Source organism: Diceros bicornis, chromosome 2 (assembly GCF_020826845.1).
Source record: "Diceros bicornis minor isolate mBicDic1 chromosome 2, mDicBic1.mat.cur, whole genome shotgun sequence".
NCBI classification, from domain to species: domain Eukaryota; kingdom Metazoa; phylum Chordata; class Mammalia; order Perissodactyla; family Rhinocerotidae; genus Diceros; species Diceros bicornis.
The window spans coordinates 14,387,671-14,408,770 of NC_080741.1; the positions used below are offsets into that span (position 1 = coordinate 14,387,671).

General features: G+C 45.9%; 1 pseudogene; it reads left to right on the plus strand.

Moving 5' to 3' along the window:
• The first annotated feature begins 1,076 nt into the window (after positions 1-1,076).
• On the plus strand, positions 1,077-2,154 carry LOC131410753 (tricarboxylate transport protein, mitochondrial-like; annotated as a pseudogene).
• Positions 2,155-21,100: the final 18,946 nt, after the last annotated feature.

Below are 21,100 nucleotides of genomic sequence, written 5' to 3' on the forward strand. Positions count from 1 at the left end.
CTAGGAGGCTGGCGAGCCCCTGGCTGTGGCTGACCTTGATTGTTGAAAAGAACTACTCAAAAGACAACAATTTGTTAAAGAAGTATCCCCACGGTGACGCTGAGGCGAGGCTGGGCTCTGCTGCTGCCGGGAATCAGGACCCACTCAGATGAACTTTGCTCCTTTCACCCGGGTTGCAAGGCAGTGCCAGCCAGAATGAGGGAGTTTTCTGCCCAACGTGCTCTCCGTGCTCTCCGCAGTGAGGATACCCGACCCTTGAGCCTAGTTCAATGGGGAGAGTGTTTACTTAGACACCAAGACCAAATCCACACCTCTGGTTTAGAAAGAATCCTTGAACAATGCTTCCGTAGACGTAAACAATGACCAGCAGGAGCAGGCCAAGCTTAGGCGCGGCTCTTAGCCTGAACACTACTCGCAGCGTCCTCCCGGGCCCAAGGCGCGCCTGCGCAGAACTGTGTCTGCGCTGGGTGAGCAGAGCTGGGCGTGAGTGAGCAGGCCTTTGAGTCCGAGGACCAGCAGTTGGATTTAACCTAATAGTGATCTTGCATAGTATGGGATAAGAATTCATTGATAAATTTATAACCAGGGCCAGGCCCGTGGCTAGTGGTTAAGTTCACGTGCACCTTTGGGGGCAGGGTTCTCAGGTTCCAATCCCAGGAGCGGACCTACGCAGCACTCCTCAAGCCAGGCTGTGGCGGCATCCCACATACAAAATAGAGGAGGATGGGCATGGATATTAGCTCAGGGCCAATCTTCCTCACACACACACAAAAAAATTGCAACCAGAGGAAATAAACATTTAGTATACAAGAGTCAAGAAGGAGACAGAGCGGCGCGCGGGGGCTCGCCCTGCGTGTCGCCCTTCCGCGCCTCGCCAGGACCACGAGGATGGGGTGTGGGGACCCGGAGGGGCCTCCCCGCGGTGCAGGCGCGGGACAGAGTCGGGGCGGGGGAGGGGCCCGGGTGCCGGCGGCAGCCGGCGGGGCGGCGGGGCGGCCGGGAGCGGGTGTCAGGGCCCGCGTCCCCACTCCCTGCAGGCGGCCTGGCGGGCGGCATCGAGATTTGCATCGCTTTCCCGCCGAATACGTGCAGACGCAGCTGCAGCTGGACGAGCGCTCGCACCCCCCGCGCTACCGGGGCATCGGGGACTGCGTACGGCAGACTGCCCGCAGCCATGGCGTCCTGGGCCTGTACGGAGGCCTCAGCTCCCTCCTCTACGGCTCCAGCCCCAAGGCGGCAGTTGGGGATGCTCGAGTTCCTCAGCAACCACGTGTGGGACGCCCAGGGACGGCTGGACAGCACACGCGGGCTGCTGTGCGGCCTGGGTGCCGGCGTGGCCGAGGCCGTGGTGGTCGTGTGTCCCGTGGAGACCATTAAGGTGAAGTTCATCCATGACCGGACCTCCTCCAACCCCAAATACAGAGGATTCTTCCGTGGGGTCGGAGAGATGGTGCGGGGAACAAGGGCTGAAGGGGACGTACCAGGGCCTCACAGCCACCGTCCTGAAGCAGGGATCCAACCAGGCCATCCGCTTCTTTGTCATGACGTCTCTGCAACTGGTACAGAGCGGACAACCCCAACAAGCCCATGAACCCGCTGATCACTGGAGTGTTTGGAGCTATTGCAGGTGCTGCCAGTGTCTTTGGGAACACTCCTCTGGATGTGATCAAGACCCGGATGCAGGGCCTGGAAGCACACAAATACCAGAACACGTGAGACTGCAGCTTGCAGATCCTGAGGCGTGAGGGGCTCAAGGCATTCTACAAGGGCGCCATCCCCCGCCTAGGCCGGGTCTGCCTGGATGTGGCCATTGTGTTCGTCACCTGCGATGAGGTAGTGAAGCTGCTCAACAAAGTGTGGAAGACTGACTGAGCCCCGAGGGTCTGCATGGGGGCTGCCCCCAGGCACCTCCAGACCAGCCCCCACCGCCCTCTCCTCACGATTCCAGTGCAGTCACACCAAAAGGCCCCCTTCCCCTGTCCCTTGCACTCCGTGGCCTGGGTCTGTCCCTTGTGGCCCTCAAGTTTACATGTCCCATAGTGCCGTGTGACCCCTGTGGTCTGTGTGACACTGTTGTGTCCATGAGTCTGCCTGAGGCTGGGTGACCCTCTTGCCTGTGAATCTGTGCCCACTTGTCCATGTGCTTACTCATGAGCCGTGTGCCTGTGTTTCATGTTTTGTGTCACATGACCCTATGCCCCACTTCCCAGCACGCCCATGTGGCCTGGGTCCACGGCCCTGTACCCAGGGCCCGGTCCCAGCCTGGTGCCTTCCACCCAGCATGGGCACCCGCCACAGCCTGCCATAGCTGCGTTCGGGCCTCAGCCTGGCCTCACTGCATTCCAGGGGCTGCGTGCCCCCTGCTTCTCCCGCCACTGGCCTTAACTGGTCCTCGAGCCCTCCCTCTGCCTGGGACAGGGTGGCACCTACCACGCAGGACCACCCTCCCATGGCAGAATAAACTGGATCCTGTCACAGCAAAAAAAAAAAAAAGAAGGAGACAGAAACATTATAGAACTGAAAAGGAAAGTTACCAAGAAGGTAAAGTGTTTTAAAATCCCTTTCCAGTAAAGTAAAATCCCTTTCCAGTACATTTTGCTATATATATATATATAGCAATATATATTATGCAATATATATATCAAATTATTATGTTGTACACCATATATTAATACAATGTCCTGTGTCAATTGTATCTCAATAAAACTAGGGAAAAATAAAAAATAAAATCCGTTTCCATAAAATAAAATGGTTCTCTGCCCTCCCAATCTAGACCCTAAAAGATTTTAGAGGTTCCTTTAGCAAACATGCCTGTTGGGTCATACATGAACACTACTGCAGTAATTGTCTTTGGAATGGCCAAGGTCTTCATGGTTAAGGTCCAGATCTGCCACCCCTTCACATCCCCAGCTCTTGTATCACAGTGAGGAGCTTCATAAATGTTTTTGGCTGATGGCAAAGCCATTGAGTTTCTGTAGTCAAATCTGATTATTCCCCCAAAGGAGTGAGGAAAACTCACGAATAACCCAAAATAATTGGCTCCATGAATATATTTGGTTTTGAAGTATAGTGATAATTTTATGGTAAATTAGTCTTTGTATTCACTTTATTAGTAGTTCCTGAGCATGACTTAATTAGTTAATCCAGGAATCTGCCCTCTCACTAAGGAAAATACAAGTGTCCCTAGAGGTTCCTTCCAATAGAAACTTCCTCCTGCCCCTTTGGGCAAATATTCTCAAAGGGCTTTGACATTGGAACAAACTGAAAGGAGGGGTGTGACCTTTGGTCTCAGTGGGCTAAGAATGGGGTAGAGCTCTAAAGACCAAAGGGAACTTATTATGCATGTATTAGACTCAAAAGGGGACACTGGGATCCAATTCTTTCATTAAATTATTTATTTAACAAACATTTGCTGAGCATGCAGTGTGTTTCACGCACTGTACTAGATGATTGCACATGTTCATTTTATTCCACAGATGAGGACAAATTCAGAAAGTTTCAAGAAACTTGCTAAATGTCACACAGCAAGGCCAAGAGGGCTAGGATTCAAGCCCCTGTGTCCTGATTCCAGTTCTAGTGCTTTATTTACTATTCCACAGTTGACTCCAAGGCTTGCCCACACCCAGTTTCAGGCATAAATTGAAAGAAAGAAAAAAACAGACTCTTTAAACAGATGAGGTTGACTTAAAAAGTAGAACTAACTTTATTTCAACTAAGTGAGTATTAAAACTTATTTATAGTTCCTGAGAACATAGTGCTGGTAGGGGCGGAGACTGGAAGGGAGGGAGACTTCTCAGGAGAGAATGAATGGGGACACACACACCTCAACACACACAGAACAGATCTCCCTCCCTGGATCAGAGGGGATGAACCTCAAACAGCCAATAGAAAGCTGATGGTTGAGGTGTTTGGAATGAATAAGGTAAACAGGCAGATTCTTGGCTGCAAGTGAAAGAAACCCAACTCTACTAGCTTAGACAACCACAGAAAAGAGCCTCAAGGGCAACTGCAACTAAGACTGGCTCTAAGACGGGCTCGCTCTCTTTTTCCCCTTCGTTCCCTTGTCTGTGCATCTCTCTATATGTCAACTCCACTCTTTCTCAGACGAGTTCCTACAAGTGAATGGAAAAATAGCTCTTGGCAATTTTCAGACCTCATCTCCTAACTACCCCACCCAAGAACTTCACTCCTTCCCTTGGTGTCAGTTCAAACATTCTGGTGCAGGACTGGCAGGGTGGGGAGGCAGGAGAGGGAGGCAGCCAGTGGCTTTGATTACCCAGAAAAAATGGGGAGATACGAGCCTGCAATGGAAACATTAAGTATCCTCCACATGGAGTTATAATTCTAATTGGCCTCTGTTCTTTCTGGTATAATTGCATTATTGTTTCCAGAAATTCAGAAAAGATGTGGATGAAATAGGAGGTTAATAAGCTCAATTGTATCCCTCATCTACATTAACAGCATCTTCATTTTCTTTAAGGGTGTATTCTATTGATTAGCTTTTATGCCTATTAGCTTTTGAGGGACTGTGACACATGGAAATTTGAGTATGCTCATCATCTCTGATAACCATGCTAGATTTTTCTGTAGATTTTTTCTTTCTACATTGACTCTTACCTTCTATTTCTGTTCTGTGGCCCATTAACAAGAATAACTCCAAAGATTTAAATATAACATTTCAGAATTGATTAAGCATTGTATACCCTAGTAGATAGATTCAAACCAATGTTTGTTTGCAAAAGAATTCATTGGAGCCCCAGATTTGCATTGTTTTCTCTCACTTAGCATAGATAAAGAAAAACGGCCCAAACTGGGGTGGTGGTGTGGGCTAGATGGACTCTTATCAAGCACCCTGTGACTTTGGTCCTTTAGTCATTTAAATTTCCATTTCATTCTCTCTAAAATGGATATTACGGGCCTGCCCCGTGGCTTAGAGGTTAAGTGCATGCGCTCCGGTGCTGGCGGCCTGGGTTCGGATCCCGGGCGCGCACGGACGCACTGCTTCTCCGGCCATGCTGAGGCTGTGTCCCACATACAGCAACTGGAAGGATGTGCAGCTATGACATACAACTATCTACTGGGCTTTGGGGGAAAAAATAAATAAATAAAATTATTTAAATAAAATAAAATGGATATTATCTACTTAACAGGGATATTGGAAAGAGTAGAGACAACAGATGCTTAGCACAGGGTGTGAGAGGCTTAGTAAATGGTGCTTACTGATTTTGGCCAAAGCCATTCTCCTACAGACTCCCTGAGATATCTTTATCCTGGTTTGGGAGGACTCAACAGTGCTCCACTACACACTTACCTGCTCACGGTACACAGAAAGCCATCAATCACCAGTTTACCGGGATCTTCCCTCTCTGAACCCAAATTGCCCTGCACGGCTCACGGTCCATTTGATCTTCCTATTGCACTGCCGTTGGACATGTCTTGCATTGTTAACTCAGACTATTAACTCCCACATTGTTCAATGTTTCCATATCTGTTGCCAAACTGACCTCATTTCCTGCCAAGCTAACCTCATTTCCGTTTTTGATAGGGTTACTAAACTGGGTGGGTTCCAAGAATACTGCAGACATGGTATATCTGGGTTCTGCAAGGGGGATGATAAGGTCCCATGGTCTCTCTGTGGCCACAATGGCCAAAAAAAGTGGGAGACAGGGTAAATAGCAGGAGTCATAACTGGCTGAACAATTCCTCCCAAAGCCCTTTGATCACACCAAGAAGGAGAAGTCAGATTGTGGGAAGTAGGAAGGTACAGAGAGGTTAGCCTGGGAATGAGAAGAACTGATGTCGTCATGAAAGACATCCTCCAAGATCTAGAGTAGGAAGCCCATTCAGGTAGCAAATATTTATTGAGTGCCTGTGCACAGCACTGTATAAGGCTCTGGGGATAGAAGAGAACAAAACAGACAAGACTTCTGTCTTTTTTGGAGCTTACATTCTACTGTGAGGGAGAGAGACAACACACAAATCATTTGGAAATTTCTAAAACTGATAAGCGTTACCAAGAAAATAGCATGACTTGGAGGAGGAGAGGGGTGTTCCTTCAGGTGTGGAAGTCTAGTGATCTAAAGAATGAGTAGCCAGCTGTGTGAACTTCTGGGCCCACAGCAATCTAGGCCGAGGGAACAGCAAAGGCAAAGGCCCTAAAATGACAATGTGCTTGGTGTATGTAAGGTCTAGAAGGAAAAGCAGGTCCTGGTAGCTGAAATGAAGGGAACACGGTACAGAGGGACAAGGAGTGGACCCTTTAGGGAAGAGCCTCCCCAATGATGTGCCCCAGGGGGATTCACACGGGCCCAGCTGTTGATCCCCTCAGCCCTCAAGTCAGCAGAAGTGGGGGCCGGCCCCGCGGCTTAGCGGTTAAGTGCGAGCACTCCGCTGCTGGCGGCCCGGGGTTCGGATCCCGGGCGCGCACCAACGCACTGCTTCTCCGGCCATGCTGAGGCTGCGTCCCACGTACAGCAACTAGAAGGATGTGCAGCTATGACATACAACTATCTACTGGGGCTTTGGGGGAAATTAAATAAATAAATAAAATTTAAGGAAAAAAAAAAAAGTCAGCAGAAGTAAGGCCTGGGGCAGCCTGATTTTCTCCCTACGAACATCATCAACTTGGACCGCAAAAGTTCATCTACTTACCCCAGCGTTCCCTGCACAGATGATCATTTCCTTCACGTTCCATGAAGTGGAAAGTTGGGAAGTGCTGATGTAGGTTTTCGTAGGTTTTAAACACTTTAAATTTTAACTCCTGTGTAGTTCCAAAGGGCAAAATTAGAACCATTACCTAGAAAATACAGAGAAAGAGATGTACTTCAAAACAAGGGAGAACTTTAAAAACTATTGGAACCATCCGATGATGGAATGGGTTGCCTCAAAGAATAGTCTGGTAGGAAGAGGAAAATATACATATTGTATAGGAAGACTCACTATTATAAAAATGTCAATTCACAATAAATTAATGTATACATTTAACATAACCAGGATCAAAACATCAAGTTTTTTTATCTAGACAATTTTAAAATTTATATTCCAAGAATATCTGGGAAAATTCTGAAAAAAAAGGGAGATCACCTCTTCTAGGTATAAAACTTATTAAACACAGAATAATTAAAACAGTATAGGGCCGGCCCCGTGGCTTAGCGGTTAAGTGCGTGCGCTCCGCTGCTGGCGGCCTGGGTTCAGATCCCAGGCGCGCACCGACGCACCGCTTCTCCGGCCAGCAACTAGAAGGATGTGCAGCTATGACATACAACTATCTACTGGGGCTTTGGAGGGAAAAAATAAATAAATAAAATCTTTAAAAAAAAAAAACAGTATAGTACAGGAACATGACTAGGCAGATAGATCAATGAAACAAAAGTAAAAGCCCAGAAATACATATGTGTAAAATTTAATATATAATTTATGTACATAAATATTATAAAGATGGTATTCTAAATCAGTTGAGAAAAGATGGATTATTCAATAAAAGGTGTTGGGGAAACTGGAGAGCAATCTGGAAAAAAATAAAATTGGATCACTACCTCAGACTTTATAGCAAAATAAATTCCAGGTGGAGGAAAGGTTGAAATGTGAAAAGTGAAAGAACAAAGGTCCTAGAAGAAAACATGAGAGAATTTTTTCTTTTCTTTTTGGTGAGGAAGATTAGCCTAACATCCGTGCCCATCTTCCTCTATTTTGAATATGGGATGCTGCCACAGCATGGCTTGATGAGTGATGCATAGGTCTGCACCTGGGATCCAAACCCGTGAACCCTAGGTCCCCAAAGCAGAGCATTCGAACTTAACCACCATACCATCAGGCTGGCCCCGAGAATTTTTGTGTATGTACAATCTTGCTGTGAACAAGCCTTCCTCAGTATGATACAACAAACGGATGAATAAATAAATAAAACAAGAAATAAATAAATAAATAAATAAATAAATAAAAAAAGAAAATACAGTACTACTAAATTCCAGCGGTTTTTTGTCCCAGCTTTACTGAAGTATGAATGAAAATTGAAATGGTATATATTTAAGGTGTACAAGGTGATGTTTTGATATACATATACATTGTGAAATGAATACCACAATCAAGCCAATTAATATATCCATCACCTCATCTAGTTACTATTCTGTTTGGTGGCGGTGAGAACCCTTGAGATCTAATCTCTTAGCAAATTTCAAGTATACTTTTTTTTTTAATAATTTTTTATTTATTTATTTTTCCCCCAAAGCCCCAGTAGATAGTTGTATGTCACAGCTGCACATCCTTCTAGTTGCTGTATGTGGGACGCGGCTTCAGCATGGCCGGAGAAGCCGTGCATCGGTGCGAGCCTGGGATCCGAACCCAGGCCACTAGTAGTGGAGTGCGCGCACTTAACTGCTAAGCCACGGGGCCGGCCCAACAATACATTATTATTAACTCTAGTCACCATACTATACATTAAGTGTCCAGAACTTACTCATCTTAAAGCTGAAAATTTGACTAACATCTCCCCATTTCCCCCTGACCCCCAGCCTCTAGTAATCACCATTCCACTCTCTGTTACTGTGTGTTCCACTTTTTTAGATTCTACATACAAGTGAAATCATGCAGTATTTGTCTTCCTGTGTCTGGCTTATTTCACTTGAACTCACTAAATTCAACTATTTAAAAAATATTTTTAGGGCCGGCCCCATGGCTTAGCAGTTAAGTGCGCACGCTCTGCTGCTGGCGGCCCGGGTTCGGATCCCAGGCGCGGGCCGACTCACCGCTTCTCCGGCCATGCTGAGGCCGTGTCCCACATACAGCAACTAGAAGGATGTGCAGCTATGACATACAACTATCTACTGGGGCTTTGGGGGAAAAATAAATAAATAAAATTTTAAAAAATATTTTTAGGGCCAGCCCCGTGGCTTAGCAGTTGGGTGTTTGCGCTCTGCTACTGGCAGCCAGGTTCGGGATCCCAGGCGTGTGCCCAGCGCACCGCTTGTCTGGCCATGCTGAGGCGGCATCCCACACACAGCAACTAGAAGGATGTGCAACTATGATATACAACTATCTACTGGGGCTTTGGAGAGAAAAAGGGAAAAAAAAAGGAGGAGGATTGGCAATAGATGTTGTCTCAGTGCCAGTCTTCCTCAGCAAAAAGAGGAAGATTGGCATGGACGTTAGCTCAGGGCTGATCTTCCTCACAAATATATATATATATACATACATATATTTTTTTTAATTCCTGTATGGAAAAAAACAAAGTCATAAGAAAAATAACAAACCAGAAAAAAATTTCAATTTAAATTGAGCTAATCAAAAAAATGTATATTAAAAGTCTAGATATTGACAAGAAAAGCAACAAAAGAAAAAGCAAATAGAAAAATAGGTAAAGGATAGGAATAGACCACACACAGAAGAATAAACACAAATGGCCCTCATAAATGTGAAAGGAGTTCAACTTCATTCATAATAAGAGAAGTGCAAATGAAAACAGCTAGGGGTAACTTTTTTTTTTTTTTTATAATTTTATTTATTTATTTTTTTTCCCCCAAAGCCCCAGTAGATAGTTGTATGTCATAGCTGCACATCTTTCTAGTTGCTGTATGTGGGATGCGGCCTCAGCATGGCCGGAGAAGCGGTGTGTCGGTGCGCGCCCGGGATCCGAACCCGGGTCGCCAGCAGCAGAGCGCGAGCACCTAACCGCTAAGCCACAGGGCCAACCCCTAGGGGTAACTTTTTTTGTGTGTGTGTGAGGAAGATCAGCCCTGAGCTAACATCCATGCCAATCCTCCTCTTTTTGCTGAGGAAGACCGGCCCTGAGCTAACATCCATGCCAATCCTCCTCTTTTTGCTGAGGAAGACCGGCCCTGAGCTAACATCTGTTGCCAATCCTCCTCCTTTTTTTCCCCTTTTTCTCCCCAAAGCCCCAGTAGATAGTTGTATGTCATAGTTGCACATCCTTCTAGTTGCTGTATGTGGGACACCACCTCGGCATGGCCCGACAAAGTGGTGCATCGGGATTCGAACCCGGGCTGCCAGTAGCAGTGCACATGCACTTAACTGCTAAGCCACGGGGCCAGCCCCCTAGGGGTAACTATTTTTGGCCTACCAAATTGGCAAAAGTTTAAAAAAAAAAGGTCATTAACATCCTGGTAAGAGCAAGGGGAAACTGTATTCTCACAATTGATGAAAGGAATGCAAATCGGTACAATCTCTACTGAGAGTAACTTGCAGTATCTATCAAAATAACAAATGCATAACCCTTTGATCCAGTAATTCTGCTTTTAGATACAGTAGTCCCCCCTTATCCTTGTGGGATACGTTCCAAGATCCCCAGTGGATGCCTGAAACTGTGGAGAGTACTGAACCCTATATGTACTATGTTTTTTCCTATATACACATACCTATGATAATGTTTAATTAGAAGTTAGGCACAGTAAGACGTTAACGACAACTAATAATAAAATAGAACAATTATAACAACATATTGTAATAAAAGTTACCATAGATCTTATCAACCTCAGCAGATGAGTATTTTTCTTTCTTTATTAAGTTGAGAACTTTCACCTTTTCACTTAAAGGAAGCACTCTACAGCTTCTCTTTGGCATATCTGAATTGCCAGCATCACTACTCTTGAACTTTGGGGCCATTATTAAGTCAAATAAGAGTTACGTGAACACAAGCACTGTCATACTGCGACTGTCATCTGATAACTGAGACGGCTACTAAGTGACTAAGGGGTGGGTAGTGTGTACAGCACAGATACCCTGGACAAAGTGATGATTCACCTCCCCGGCGAGAGGGAGTGGGACAGCATGGGATTTCATCATGCTACTAAGAATGGCATGCAATTTTAAATTTATAAATTGTTTATTTCTAGAATTTTCCATTTAATATATTTTTTGTGTGTGTGAGGAAGATTAGCCCTGAGCTAACATCTGTTGCCAATTCTCTTTGCTGAGGAAGATTGGCCCTGGGCTAACATTCGTGCCCATCTTCCTCTACCTTATATGTGGGGTACCTGCCACAGCGTGGCTTGATAAGTGGTGTGTAGGTCTGCGCCCAGGATCCGAACCCGAGAACCCCGGGCCGCCGAAGCAGAGCCTGTGAACTTAATCACTACACCACCAGACTGGCTCCCATTTAATATTTTTGAACCATGGTCGACCGTGGGTAATTGAAATCGAGGAAAGTGAAACCAAGAATAAGGGGAGACTACTGTATTTATCCTACAAATTTGTGTGCACTTGAAAAAAGATGTACATTCAAAAGTATTCATTGCAGCCTTGTTTGTAGTAGCAAAAGGGTGGAAACATCAAAATATTTATAAATAGATTGATTTAATAAATTCTGGCACATCTGTACAATGAAATGCTATGCACCTGTTAAAAGGAATAAAACAGTTCTAAGTAATGGTATGGAAGAATGTCTAAGATATTGAGTGGAAAATATTGTATATGGTATGCTAATGTGTTAAAAAAAGAATATTAACATATATGCTTGTGAAATGCATAGACCATCTCTGGAAGGATTCACATGAAAGTAGCAACAGTGGTTGCCTCTGGGGAGGAGAACTGAGGGACTAGAGAGAAAGGGATGGGGATACAAGAGAGACGTCCTCTTCATTGTAATATTCTTTTATACCATTTGATTTTTATATTATACACGTCATCTAATTTAAAAAATAGATCACTATTGAAAGTATGGGGTGAAAATGTTCATAGACGTGTTTGTACAAGTATAGAAAATAGCCGTCCTCATCATCCTATAACAGACGGTGGGGAGGTGGGAGATTTGAGGAGAGGTTTGACTTTTTACTTTTATACACTGCCATATTTTTTCGATGTGTTACATTAAGCATATATTGCTTTTCTAATTTAAAAAATTAATAGTAGTTTCCTCACCAGAGAAATGTTGGTAGAAAGCTGAAAAGGCTATTTGCAGAGTACTTTGTAGGGGGAGTTCTGCCTCAGTGGGGAATTTCAGACCATATGGGTTCTTAGGCAGCTTTCAACACAGAACATTCCTTAGTCCTGTGACCTATAACTCTCTTTATTTCTCCAACTGGATTATAAGCTCCTTAAGGACAGGGAATCTGAATTTTGCTTTTTAAAAAAATGCCCCTTATCCTTTAGCACAAAAGTACATAAACTTGCCAAATAAAAGCTGTCACTTGAATGCAGAGACAGCTGTTTTTTCACAGCTAACATAGTGCAGACTCAGTGCCCAGAGCTGTAAGGTCACATATTGTTCTAACCTTTCCTATCAAAAAGAAATGTAATACAATTTTCCTGGTAAAGAAGGCTCGGTCAGCACATTTTCCTTTTGGTTTGGTAAAACAAGAGTTTATTTGTTCAAAGTCAGTGGAGCAAGGGGAGCTGGCCAGCACATTCCCATGATCTCCATTTACACAACACCAGCCACACGGCTGCAGTTCTAGAGCCTGGGACCTTTCCCCGGGCACCCACTTGGGTCTTTAATGTATTATCATCGATCCCTCTGGTGCAAACCTTCTACTTAATTAATGTGTACTGAATGAATGAATGAATGAATGAATGCATTAACATATGAATACATGCCCAAATGAATAGATGGATAGATTATTGGATCAATAAATGTATAAATACATGCATTAATTAATGAATGAAACACTTTCTCATGAGGCAGACAGACATACTATGTGTGGGTCATGGACACTGAACCTGCCACTACTGACTGACCTAGAAAGTAGAAATAGACACAGTGAGCCCAAGCCTGGGGCCCTTTCTGTTAGGACCAAAAGTGGCCCCACCTCCTGGTCAGTGCCCAAGAGTGTGCCCAGCCAAGCAGAGCACACAGCACAGGGTCAGAACCACACATGGCCAGATGGGCCCCCACCAAGGAAACTTTTAAACAAGGATTCAGCCGCTGCACAAAGAAACACCTATCTAAGCCCATTGATTTAAAATATTTGGTTGCCTCTGTATTGGCCCTCTACAATTCCAGATATTTTATCCCCAATTTCTTTCACACCAGGAAACACAGATATGTCAAAATATGACCATACCCAGATTTCTTTTTTTGCCACTTAATCTCTCTCTCTCCCTTTCTCTCCCTCTCTCTCTCTCTCACACACACACACACAAACACACACACACCCCAGAGCAACAGAAAATGGCAATTACAGCTCAAAAACTTAAAAAGTTCAAAAGATTGAAGTGGTCAAGACAAATGACTATATAAAATGCTGTCTTGACAAAAGGGATCCGAGTTCACCTATTAAATTGACATAGGTCAGGGCTGGCCTGGTGGCATAGCGGTTAAGTTCCTTCGCTCTGCTTTGGCAGCTTGGGGTTTGCCGGTTCAGAACCTGGGCATGGACCTACTTACCGCTCATCAAGCCATGCTGAGGTGGCGTCCCACATAGGGCAACTAGAAGGATGTACAACTATGACATATAACTATCTGCCGGGGCTTTGAGGAGAAAAAAAAAAGGAAAAAAGGAGGAAGATTGGCAACAGATGTTAGCTCAGGGCCAATCTTCCTCAGAAAAAAAATTGACAAAGTTTTCTTTTTTAATGAGAATGCTCGATGTTACTGTGGTCAAAGCAATGAAACTGGCAAACGACTGCTGGTAGTGGTATAAATTGGTAAAGCCCTTAGGAGAGCAATTGAGCAATACATTTGGAAAGGTTTAACAATATTCCTATCCTATGTCCCAGTGATTTCATTTTTACAAGAAGGATGTGATGCAAAAGAGATAATCCTTTGTTCTTAGAACATAATCCATAAACACTTTTTTTAAACAGTTACTTACTTATTTATTTATTTATTTATTTATTGGTGAGGAAGATTGTCCCTGAGCTAACATCTGTGCCAATCGTCCTCTATTTTGTATGTGGATCGCTGCCATAGCATGGCTGCTGAGGAGTGGTGTAGGTCTGCGCCTGGGATCCGAACCCAGGAAGTGGAACATGCTGAACTTAACCACTACTCCACTGGGCCGGCCCCCCAAAAACACTTTTTTTAAAGACTTAAAATAGCAAACCCCACTCCTCCATTCCCCAGGCTCTAATCTCCCTTCCCTGCTTTCTCTCTGCATATTATATATTCACGTATTTGTCTGTGTTTCCTCCTCCTCCCCTCACCAAAGAATCTAAGCAAAGGGTGTCCCTAGTGCCTTTCAATAATTCCTTACACATAGTAGGTACTCCATAAATATCTGTTTAGGGCCGGCCTTGTGGCTTAGCGGTTAAGAGTGCGAGCTCCACTACTGGCGGCCTGGTTCGGATCCCGGGCACGCACCGACGCATCGCTTCTCTGGCCATGCTGAGGCCATGTCCCACATACAGCAACTAGAAGGCTGTGCAACTATGACATACAACTATCTACTGGGGCTTTGGGAGAAAAAAAGGAGGAGGATTGGCAATAGATGTTAGCTCAGAGCTGGTCTTCCTCAGCAAAAAGAGGAGGATTAGCACGGACGTTAGCTCAGGGCTGATCTTCCTCACACAAAATAAATAAATAAATAAATAAATATCTGTTTAACTAATGAATTATTTATAACAGTGAAAATTAAAACAAATGCACAAAATAGAATAGTAATGATTAAGTCCATTTTGGCATAGGCCTTCGACTACTGTATAGTCATTACAAATGTAATTATGATAATTATATCAATTTGGAAAATAGATATACTGTTAAGGGGAAAGTAAAATACAAACTAGTATGGAGGTGTGGTAGATTGTTACAGTAATGGCCCCAATGAACCACACCTGCCTGTATCTGGTCTTTCAGGAAGTCTCCTTTCACAGCCACTCTAGGCTTCTCTGTGTGACTTGCTCTGGACAACGGACATTAGCAAAGATGATTCAGGCAGTAGCTTGAAACTGTTCGCAGTGGGTCTTGACCTCGCTCTCTTGCTGCTTTTGGAACCAGCCGCCCAGGTAGCATGCTGGAAATACACCACCCAGCCCGTAGCCCAGCACCAGACATACAATGTCTCATGCATAGAATGAGGCCATATTATAGCATCCAGCCCCAGCTGAGCCACCAGAAGACTGCAGTGGCATGAACGACCCTAGCTGATAATAGCAGAAGAAATGCCCAGTTGAGCTCTGCCCAAATTGATGACTCAGAATTGTGAGCAAGTAAAGAGGCTGTAGTTTTAAGCACTAAGTTTTGGGGTAGTTTGATACAATATCTACTTTGTTAAAATAAGTGTGCATATGTAGAAGGACAGTAACAGTGCTGTTTACACAGAAAAGAACTAACAGCAAGCCTGTGATGAAAGAAACTCGGGAACAGACCTCGGGACTAGGCATGACTTGACATGGCCCCACCTACCAGCACAGAGACCAATATATTCTAGAGAAAAAGTTATTTAAAACAACAACAAAAACAAGCACACAAATGAGTGCAGAGGTTCTGTTTAGAGTGACAGAAAAGTTTTGGAAATAGATAGTGGTGATGGTTGTACAACAATGTGAATGTAATTAATATCATTGAATTGTGTTTTTAAAAATGGCTAAAATGGGGGCCGGCCCAGTGGCGCAGTGGTTAAGTGAGTGCGCTCTGCTGCTGGTGGCCCGGGTTCGGATCCCGGGGGTGCACTGATGCACTGCTTGTCAGGCCATGCTGTGGTGGCATCCCATATAAAGTGGAGGAAGATGGGAACGGATGTTAGCTCAGGGCCAGTCTTCCTCAGCAAAAAGAAGAGGATTGGCATAGATGTTAGCTCACAGCTGATCTTCCTCACACACACACAAAAAATTGCCACTTTAACCACTGCGCCACGGGGCTGGCCCCAAAATGGCAAATTTTATGATATATATATTTTTTGACAATTAAACAAACACAAAACCATACAATCAAAATCACCTATCACAAACCTTCTCCCCAAAATGGAAATCTTTCTCTAACATACAGTACAAGTGGTTGTTCAGCCACCATGAACTAACAGCTTGTATAGTGGGCCATAGCTGCTCTGGGTCACTTTCTGTTTCCATGCAGACTTGGGCTGAGTGATGCAACACGATCCTGCCACCCTTTCAATAGCCATGAATGTCAGGATGGGGTCGTGGAGATTACCTTCCTCAGCTGGACCAGACTCCAGTTGGCCAGATCCCCACACAGGTCCTCCCTCTTTCCCATGAGGCACCAAGGCACCTATGCATTTACAGCCAAGCCCATGACCAAGAATGTTTAGTTTCAAAGCACCCTTCCCTGCCTCCTGCAGCAAGATAAGACATTCACAACCATAATCTGGCACTTACTCCTTTGTCTTCTGCTCTATGTCAACCCTGGCTTTAGAAAGTTCTGTGAAACCGAACAGGGTGTGGCATTTCTGGCTGAAACCTCTTGGTAGAGGAAGGGAAGGGAATCTAAACAACACCTCACTCTCAATCTCCATGCAAATAAGCCCTTCCAGCAAGGTGCAGGGCCTCCTTAGCTTGCTGGATCAGGCTGGGATTCCTCATTGGAATGGTCAGCTAGCCCTCTCACAGGAGACGTGTTTGCCGGGTGCCTTCCCAGTGGCTCTTTCATCCTACACTTGGATCTGCTGGGGCTGACTCATCCCTCCCTTGCGGCACCGATACTGAATATTAGGCCAGATCAGCCACCGTGAAATCCCTCCCTGGCTTGGAGCTTCCTCTCCTCCTCTCCCGACCCTGCCCCGGACCGATCCTCGCTGCCTATCTCAGGTTTCCCCAGAGCCTGTCCAAATGAGCACCAAGGTTTCTACTTTTCTGCTTCCCCACGCAAGCAAGTATTTGTTACTAATTCCCCCAGTTGTCATCTTTGTGTGCTGTCTTGAGCCCCATTTTCTGGGAGCTGCTTTCCCTCTGCTCCTTGGTCCTGGTAATTACCCCTTCTAACTCAATTACATGACCTTATTTTTTCCCACTTCCTCTTCCTTCCATTGTTATGCAGAGGGAGGGGACGCTGCTGAACGCGCAGGGAGAATTGGATTAGGTAGCAGGATGTCTCAGCAGCTCTCTTCCTGGTTCTGCCTCTGCCCTTGAGGTCTCACTTCCAACAAGCCCCACACCCGCTCACACTGTCTTCCCACCTGCAAAACCGCCCACGAGCTGGGAGTGTGGGAGAAATCAACAAGGGTGCCTTGGCTGAGCGAGCGCAGGGGAGGTTCTGGGAGAATTCAGGTGATGGTGTTGTGGGAGAGGAAGAAGTTTCCCTCAGGCCCCTGGCTGGGTCTGAAAATTAAACTGACAAAGATTAACAGGAGAAAAGCATACACACTTTATAATTTTTACATGTACATGGGAGCCTGCCCAAGAGAATGAAGACCTGAAGACATGTCCAGAGCAGGAAACTTTTATATCCTTTAGACAAATAATAAATCTGTGAAGAATTGAAAAGACAAAGGGGTTTGGGCTAGGGGCAGTAAATAGTGAATAAGTAACTTAGAAGATAAGGGTTAGCATAACAAGGTTTGTTTATAAAGCCTCAACCCCAGATTCGCTGTCCCTGGTGACAGGAATGTCCTCCCTCCTGCTACATGGAGGGTACCTTTCGCATGGGAGTGTAATGACCTGTTTCAGGGAAGAAGGGAAAGGACATCAGAGTGGCCCTCCTGCTTCTGCAGCCTTTTTTTTTTTTTTTGTAAGGAAGATCAGCCCTGAGCTAACATCCTTCCTCTTTTTGCTGAGGAAGACCGGCTCTGAGCTAATATCTATTGCCAATTCTTCTCCTTTTTTTTCCCCCGAAGCCCCAGTAGATAGTTGTACGTCACAGTTGCACATCCTTCTAGTTGCTGTATGTGGGGCGCGGCCCCAGCATGGCCGGAGAAGCAGAGCGTCGGTGCGAGCCCGGGATCTGAACCTGGGCCGCCAGCAGCGGAGCGCGCGCAGTTAACCACCAAGCACGGGGCCAGCCCTCTGCAGCCTTTTAAAATTCCTTCAGCTTAAGATGTTTAATATGCCAAGGTGCCATATTTTGGGGTGTGTGTCCTGAACACCTTCAGTATCTTGTTACCATTTATTCAGGTGAACAGGAGATTCTGACACAACAAAATAACAAACTCAAGAGATTATGTACAGGAAGAAAACAGTAGAGTTGGGAAGAAACGTAATTTGGTTCAGGGAAATCAAGGCTGAGAAAATTTACATAAAATTTCCATCCTGGAACTATTTTCTCAAATGATTATTCTTATCCTTTTTGGGGGACAGACACCGCTTTGAAAATCTGATAAATGATATGGGCTTATATTTCCAGGGAAATGCACATAAACATGGAAACCAAACCTTCGGGGCTCCCCGAATCCTGGAGGCACCGAAAGCCTGGGTAAGCGGTGCAAGGGTGGAGAACAGCAGTCGGGCCTTCCCTGCTCTGTGAGTCCCCATCTAGAGTTCAGCCTAGTTGGGAGAAAGCGTTCATTTGTTCATTCATTCGACAAGTAACTCTTTGAGAAACTTCCAAGTGTCAGGCCCCACGCTGGGCCACATTGTGAGGCAGAAAGAGGTGAATCAGACACAGTGCCTGCTCCCAGGACGCTCACGGTCTGGCGGGGGAGACCTACAGAGAACAGACAATGAGTGTACAGTGATGGAAGAGGCAGCCTGGCGAACGGTGGGAGCATGGAGGGGAGGGGGCAGAACTACTTCCCACAGCTGCCGCTTCCCACAGCAGTCGGTTCCTATACCTCCGAGTACAAAGCAAAGTGGTTTTAAAAAGCCCAAGTGTTCCCTGAGGGGCTGGCTGAGCCATCCCGTCAGAGCTCTCACCCCACCCCCACCCTGGCCCCATCCAGCTTTCACACCTCCCCTGGGATGGAGCCAGTTTCCCTCTCTCTCGTCACAGGCTCCCAGAGTGCTGTCACCTTCACAGCCACCCCCACCCCCGACCCACCCCATTAGGGGCTGTTCTCAGCTCCCCAGATCAGCTTTTAAATGAGTAACCAATCCCCTTTGCTCCTCCTCCTTTCTCTGCTTAAACCCTATTCATTTTGCTAGTTGAGCTGCAGTAGAAACAAGGAGTAACAAAAATAACTAACTTTAAGGAAGTTACAGATTTGCAAGTAACCTGGGGAGTCCTGGTATGAGCTGGTCTTTATTCTCTGGAAGGAAGGCTGGGCTGGGCTGGGCCGGGCCAGGCTTCCTCTCACCTCTTCCCTGAATGCTCCCTTCTTGGGGGCCCTAGGGAAAGTAAGCTGGCTCCAAGTTTGGGTGTCAGCAGTCCTGCCTGTCTGGGTTGGGTGCTAGGCTGCATCTGTGTATTCTAGCTGCTTCCCTACCACACCTTTGGCCACCGGCCCCTGAGCACCCCTTGGAAGGCTCTGGCTGCCCCTCTTCCCTTCCTGGGTTCAGCTCTTAAGTCCTGAGGCAGAAAGTCCCTTTCCTCTTTGGTCTTCAGAGTCCTCCCCAGGGCCTCAGGCCCTCTTGGCCTGACCAGCTGTCACCACTCCCACAGGTCACTCTGACTTGGACACCTGGAAGTCCTCCTGTAATGTGCGTCAGCTTCATAGACCATTTGTTCTATCTTAGAAAATGAGTAAGTTTACGGTTTGTAAGAGAAAGGCAAAACCTTTTATAAATTTGTTAAGAAAAGATAAGTACAAGATGTGTTTGTTAAACATAGAAAGGCTGAAAGGACCAAGAGATACCTAATACTCTTGAGGTAGTAAATATACATGAGGCTCTGGAACTCTAAATATTCGTGACATCCTAAATATACAAGAGATATTAAATATTCACACATGAAGTCTTAATGCGGAGGATGACAACCATTCTGGCCCCATCCTCTGTTCCAAATATACAGATAAAACCCATAGCTACTCAGCTGGCTAAGTGGTGAGCTACATCGGTGGCCAAGTGCACTGGCCTGTGGATTTCTTTGGTGTTAGTGTATGTCATTGATCTAAGGAAACTTCCATCGTGGGCATGCCTTTGCTCAAACCTCAACTCTGGTCCTTGTAACTGCACCATTAGCAGGGAAAGCTGATGCAGCCAAAAGACGACATGCAAACATTGTGTCCCCCCAGGATTCAGGTACTGTCATGCTTCCACCCCTCTGCATCCTATCCTAAATATGTCAACCTACCCATCTCTTTCCCCTTGCTTCTCCCTATGTGTTTTCCCTTGATTTAATAAAGCATGAGATTTGAGCATTTAACCTGGTTTGAGAGCCTTTCTGTTCCGTGGCCTCAGAGACAGCTGGCCTGACACTGCACTTGGAGCTACCACTCCATCACCATATAACACCTACTCTCATACCCCTTGTTTCTCCAAATCCTACTTGGCTGGTTATGACAAGAAAGCTCAGCATGGGCTCCCATCCTGCCTACTTTTTGCCCTCACCTTTCTTCCTTCCTCTCACCCACTGCCCTCCCGATCCTCCCCCTGACCCCCACAGCAGCCTGGGAGGCCTGGAAACGAGGCTGCCACAGGTAACACAAGGCCTGGCTTACAAAGGCAAGGCTCAGTCCCCCCAGGTCTAGAAGAATACACAGCTCGTTCTCTCAACTCCAGGTGAGCCCGCTGCTATTCCTGGGCTTTTTGTTTTTTGTTTTCTTTTCTGAATGTTAGGAGCTCCTCTGCTGTGAGCTCCTTGAAGGCAGGGACTGTCTTCATCTCTGCTGTCCTAGCTCCTACTAGAGGGTCTAAGACATACCCGCTGCTCTGTGACTGTTGAATCCAGTGTGTATTAAATTTTTTTTTTTTTTTTTTTGGTGAGGAAGATCAGCCCTGAGCAACATCCATGCCAATCGTCCTTTTTTTGCTGAGGAAGACTGGCTCTGAGCTAACATCTATTGCCAATCCTCCTTGTTTTTTACCCTTTTTCTCCCCAAAGCCCCAGTGGATAGTTGTGTGTCATAGTTGCACATCCTTCTTAGTTGCTGTATGTGGGACATAGCCTCAACATGGCTGGAGAAGTGGTGCGTCGGTGTGCGCCCGGGGTCTGAACCCGGGCTGCCAGTAGCAGAGTGCACGCACCTAACCGCTAAGCCACGGGGCCGGCCCCGAGTGTGTATTAACTTACCTATTTTAGGGCCAGGCCTGGTGGCATAGTGGTTGAGTTTGCGTGCTCCCCTTTGGCAGCTGGGGTTCGTGGGTTTGAATCCCAGGCTTGGATCTACACACTGCTCGTCAAGCCATGCTGTGGAGGCATCCCACATACAAAATGGAGGCAGATTGG